This window comes from Aquarana catesbeiana, linkage group LG11, assembly GCF_042186555.1.
Source record: "Aquarana catesbeiana isolate 2022-GZ linkage group LG11, ASM4218655v1, whole genome shotgun sequence".
NCBI classification, from domain to species: domain Eukaryota; kingdom Metazoa; phylum Chordata; class Amphibia; order Anura; family Ranidae; genus Aquarana; species Aquarana catesbeiana.
Genome location: NC_133334.1, coordinates 112,112,388 through 112,118,387, shown reverse-complemented (window position 1 = coordinate 112,118,387; position 6,000 = coordinate 112,112,388).

Below are 6,000 nucleotides of genomic sequence, written 5' to 3'. Positions count from 1 at the left end.
AAAACTGTTCCTTTCATTTTTTTTTTTTTTTAATCATTTTTATTGTTATCTCAGGGAATGTAAATATCCCCTATGATAGCAATAGGTAGTGACAGGTACTCTTTTTTGAAAAAATTGGGGTCTATTAGACCCTAGATTTCTCCTCTGCCCTCAAAGCATCTGACCACACCAAGATCGGTATGATAAAATGCTTTCCCAATTTCCCAATGGCGCTATTTACATCCGGCGAAATCTAAGTCATAAAATGCTCGTAGCTTCCGGTTTCTTAGGCCATAGAGATGTTTGGAGCCACTCTGGTCTCTGATCAGCTCTATGGTCAGCTGGTTGAATCACCAGCTGCATTCTCAGGTTCCCTGTTGAGACAGGAGAGCCAGAGAAAAACACGGAAGACGGTGGGGGGGGGGGGGCATTCTCTCCCACTGCTTGTAAAAGCAGTCTAGAGGCTAATTAGCCGCTAGGATTGCTTTTACACGAAAGCCGACCGCTGGCTGAAAAGAATGATACCAAGATGATACCTAAACCTGCAGGCATCATTCTGGTATAACCACTCAAAGTCGTGAATGGCGTACCTGAAGACAAAAAAATGGTTAACAATAAAGCACAGTAAACGGTAAAGTATAAAAAATTGCAGACCTGAAAAGCAAACATGATAAAACATAATAACAATAAAACATTGCAGAATAGAATACAGTAAAAAAGAGCAGAACAATAGAGAGAATAGAGAGAGAGAGAGAGAATAGAGAGAGAACAATAAAACTACAACTATTATTTTTTATTTTATATTTTTGTTTGTGTTTTTTTTTTTTTTTTTACACTTTTTTTGTAACTGTAACTTTTATAACTGTAACCGGTTCCAGGTTCGGGTCTCTCAAAATGCGATGGCATCTTGGGAGACCCTGTGAAAGTGTGCCTAGTCTGTGCAATGCTGTACCCTACGCTAATACTCAACTAGTGAATGGTAGCGTTCAAAACATTCACCAATGCAAAGACCAGGATTGTCAGGACAGGAGGGACAATAATAGCGGGTGTCACGCCTATATCCGCACTTGCTGCAGACACAACATCTTTTTTGGGGGGGTTCGTTGGGTAGGGGTACTCGGGAGGACATAAAGAAAATGCGTCTCATGCAGCTGACTGCATTTGGTTGGGGATGTGAATGGGGGAAGTACGGGCGCTGCAGAAGTGGTGGGTTCCCAATTAGGATTGGCGAATGCAGCAGGAAGGGCACTATGGGCATGACGGGCCTGTGTTTGTCTTCTTGGTGGCAGCGGGACACTACTTGTGCTTGCCACCTCACCAGCTTGAACTGCACTTATGGGACTCGCCACGTCACCAAGTGTTACTGCAGTGCTGGTTTGACTACGACCGGGGTGTACTAGGCCGCTGGCGCTTGCCAGTTCACCAAAACGCTACCAAAAAAACTGTTAACGATCGCAGGGATCAGGCCTGACTCTGCGAACGCTGCAGTTATGCATTTAGTGTTTTGTAAGTGACAGTGATCGATCGATACTGCACTTGGGTGGGCTGGGCTGGGCCGGGCGGAGGGGCAAAACGCAGGTGCTAGCAGGTATCTGGGTTGATCCCGCTAACACTGCGTTTTTGGGAACCCTAAACTGCTGGGGACGCCAGTATAGATCTGATCGGATCAGATATTGATCAGTTCAGATACTATACCACTAAGGGAGGTGTACGGTGCGTGCGTGGGTGTTAGCGCTACTGGCACTAACCTAACGCTGCCTGGGGCTGGTGCTTGCCAGTTCACCAAAACGCTACCAAAAAAAACTGTTAGCGATCACAGGGATCAGGCCTGACTCTGCGAATGCTGCAGTTATGCGTTTAGTGTTTTGTAAGTGACAGTGATCGATCGATACTGCACTTGGGTGGGCTGGGCCGAGCTGGGCGGAGGGGCAAAATGCAGGTGCTAGCAGGTATCTGGGCTGATCCCGCTAACACTGTGTTTTTGGGAACCCTAAACTGCTGGGGACGCCAGTATAGATCTGATCGGATCAGATATTGATCAGTTCAGATACTATACCACTAAGGGAGGTGTACGGTGCGTGCGTGGGTGTTAGCGCTACTGGCACTAACCTGACGCTGCCTGGGGCTGGTGCTTGCCAGTTCACCAAAACGCTACCAAAAAAAACTGTTAGCGATCACAGGGATCAGGCCTGACTCTGCGAATGCTGCAGTTATGCGTTTAGTGTTTTGTAAGTGACAGTGATCGATCGATACTGCACTTGGGTGGGCTGGGCCGAGCTGGGCGGAGGGGCAAAATGCAGGTGCTAGCAGGTATCTGGGCTGATCCCGCTAACACTGTGTTTTTGGGAACCCTAAACTGCTGGGGACGCTAGTATAGATCTGATCGGATCAGATATTGATCTGTACAGATACTATACCACTAAGGGAGGCGTATGCTGCGTGCGTGGGTGTTAGCGGTACTGGCGCTAATCTGACGCTGCCTGGGGCGACGCATATCACCGTCGGGTGATCAGGGGGCTAAATCTTTATTCGGTAATAAACGGCGGGTGCCCTGACACTATAAAAAATAAACAAACTAACCAGCGTCACCCGTAACACTTATACGGTGATCAGTGGTGAAAGGGTTAACTAGGGGGCAATCAAGGGGTTAAAACATTTATTAGGTAGTATATGGGGGTCCCTGTCGCTATAAAACGCTGACGGTGAACCTAAATATTTACGTCCCTAACTAGCGTCACCAGCGACACTAATACAGCGATCAGAAAAATGATCGCTTAGCGACACTGGTGACAGGGGGTGATCAAGGGGTTAAAACTTTATTAGGGGGGGTTAGGGGGGTACCCTAGACCTACAGGGGGCCTAACACTCACTGCCCTAACACTGTAACTGTCACAAACTGACACCATGCAGTAATCAGAAAAAAAAAAAAAAAAAAAAAAAAAAAAACCTGCTTGGTGTCAGTTTGTGACGGGGGGGGGGGGTGATTGGGGGGGGGATCGGGGGGCGATCGGGGGGGGGATCGGGGTGTTTTGTGTGCCTGGCATGTTCTACTGTGTGTGTGTGTGTTGTGCACTTACATTGCAGTCTTCTCTCCTCGGCCCGGAACGGAAAATACCGAGCCGAGGAGAGATGACATCATTTCCTCTGCCTCTGTGTACAATACAGAGGCAGGGAAATGATGCCATTGGCTGAGAGCGATCGCGAGGGGGGGGCCACGAATGGATGGCCTCCCCCTCACCTCCGATCGCCGGAGAAGATTTGCCGACCGCCGCAGGCACCGGGGGGGGGTCCGATCGGACCCCCCACCCGCGGGCAGGCAAGGACGTACATACACGTCCTTTTGCCTGCCCGTGCCATTCTGCCGACGTATATAGTCGTGCGGCGGTCGGCAAGTGGTTAAGGAGCAATCCTTGCGGGGGAGAGAGAAGCACTGCAATGGCAGATTTTCTTTAACTGCACTCTGCCAGCCGTATAGACAAATGACGGCAGAGCAGGGCGGCTCTCATTCTGGGACGCTGTCATATGCACAGTCTCGCCACACTTGTGCGTCCGCGCGGGGGGGGGGGGGGGGGGGCATGGTGATCGCAAGCTTGATTGTGGCTCTTAACCCATGTGATCAGCTGTGTCCAACCACAGCTGATCACATGTAAACAGGGAGATGCCGTTTATTGGGTCTCCTCGTCTCAGCTGTGAGGAGAGCCGATCAGCCGCATCTCCTCACAGGGGAAATTTGTTTAGGTAATCAGGGCACTGATCATCAGTGCCCTGATTACAATGCAGCCCCAACAGTGCCCATCAGTGACACCAGTCAGTGCCCAGTGATGCCAATTTCTGCCCATCAGTGAGCCCAATCTGTGCCCATCAGTGCTGCCAATCAGTTTCGCCTAAGTGCCAGTTTATTAGTGCCACCTATCAGTGCTGCATATTAATGCCTCCTCATCAGTACCATGCCATTAGTGCCCTTCAGTGCTGCCTCATCAGCACACATTAGTGAAGGAGAAAAAATACTTATATACAAAATTTTCTGGCAGAAACTTTCGGGCTTTTTTTTTTTTTTGAGCAAAAAATAAAAATCCCAGGGGTGAATAAATACCACCCAAAGAAAGCTCTATTTGTGGGAAGAAAAGGAGAAAAAATGTATTTGGGTACATCGTTGCATGACCGCACAATTGTAATTCAAAATTTGCACTGAAATCTGATGATTGGCCTGGGTGGAAAGTGCCCTGTATTAAGGTGATTAGAGGTTTTTTCTAACCACTTAGTACCTGCCCGCAATGCACTGCAGATAGGCTACCACTGTAGGCAAAGCGCTGCCTACTTCTAGGTTTCGGACACACCCGGCACCCATGATAATTGTACACAGCAGGAGCATGTCAGCAAGTCCTGGCCAATAATTCATGGCTGGGACCTGCTGATCGGCTGTGTACAATCACAGTCCAGATCTCTGGTAAACAACACAGAGCTCTGTACACAGGGAACGGTCAGTTTCTCCAACACAGAGCTCTGTACACAGGGAACAATCTGTCAGTTTCTGATCCCTGCAAAGCAGGGATCAGAAACTGAGAAATCTCCTGGTAAAATGGTAAAAGCGGCACACTTTACACATATTACCCATAGTTAGGCACACATTTACCCTTTAATCACCCTAGATGTTAACCCCTTCCCTGCCAGTGTCATTAGTACAGTGACAGTGTATAGTATTATCACTAAATTAAAGTGGTTCTAAAGGCAGAAGGTTTTGTATCTTAATGCATTATATGCATTAACATACAAAACCTCATGTATGCAGCAGCCCCACTAATACTTACCTGAGCCCCCTCTCTACCTAGCAATGTTGCACGAGAGACTTGGACTCTCCCTTCTGATTGGCTGAGACACAGCAGCGGGCGCCACTGGCTCCTGCTTCTATCAAAGTCAGTGAGCTAACGAGGAGAGGGGTGGGGCCTGAGCTGCAACTTTGTGTCTGAATGGACACAGAGGGAGGAGAGAGGCCAGGAGCGCCGCCAGGGGACCCGAGAAGAAATTTGGGGCAACTGTATAAAACCACTGCACAGAAGAAGTAAGTATAATATGTTTCCTATTTTTAACCAAAAAAAAAACACAAGACTTTAGTATCACTTTAATGTCATTGGTGATGTCGATGGCAGTTAGTTTCCCTCAGCGTCAGTTAGGCCCCTTTCACACTGGGGCGGTGGGGGCGTCGGCGGTACAACAGCGCTATTTTTAGCGCTGCTGTACCGTCGTTCTTGCAGCGGTATTCGGCCGCTAGCGGTTCGGTTTTACCCCCGCTGGCAGCCGAAAAAGGGTTAAATCCGCTCGTACAGCGCGGCTATAGCCGCGGTATTACCGCGGTATAGCCGCGCTGTCCCATTGATTTCAATGGGCAGGAGCGGTTTAGGAGCGGTGAATACACCGCTCCTTCCCCGCTCCAAAGAAGCGTCTCGCAGGACTTTTTTTACCGTCCTGCGAGCGCACCGCTTCAGTGTGAAAGCCCTCGGGCCTTCACACTGAACAAACAGCGGAGGCTGTTTAGGGGCGGTTTTCAGGCGGTATTTTTAGCGCAATACCGCCTGAAAATCGCTCCAGTGTGAAAGGGGCCTTAGTGTCAGATTGACCGCCCCACTATCACCGCCATTAGTAGTGTAAAAAAATTAAAAAATAATTCCAGTATATATTCCATAGTTTGTAGGCGCTATATCTTCCACGCAAACCAATCAATATACACTTATTGGGATTTTTTGAATCAAAATCATGTAGCAGATTACATTTTGGCCATAATATATAGAAAAAATTTGGTCTTTTCTATTGGATGTGTTTTATAGCAGAAAGTAAAACATATATTTATATTATACATTTTCGTCCCCCCCCCCCCCCATTTACAGTAAAACCTTGGATTGCGAGCATAATTCGTTCCGGAAACATGCTTGTAATCCGAAGCACTCTTATATCAAAGCGAATTTCCCCATAAGGAATAATGGAATCTCAGATGATTCCTTCCACAACCATTTATTCATAGGTCCT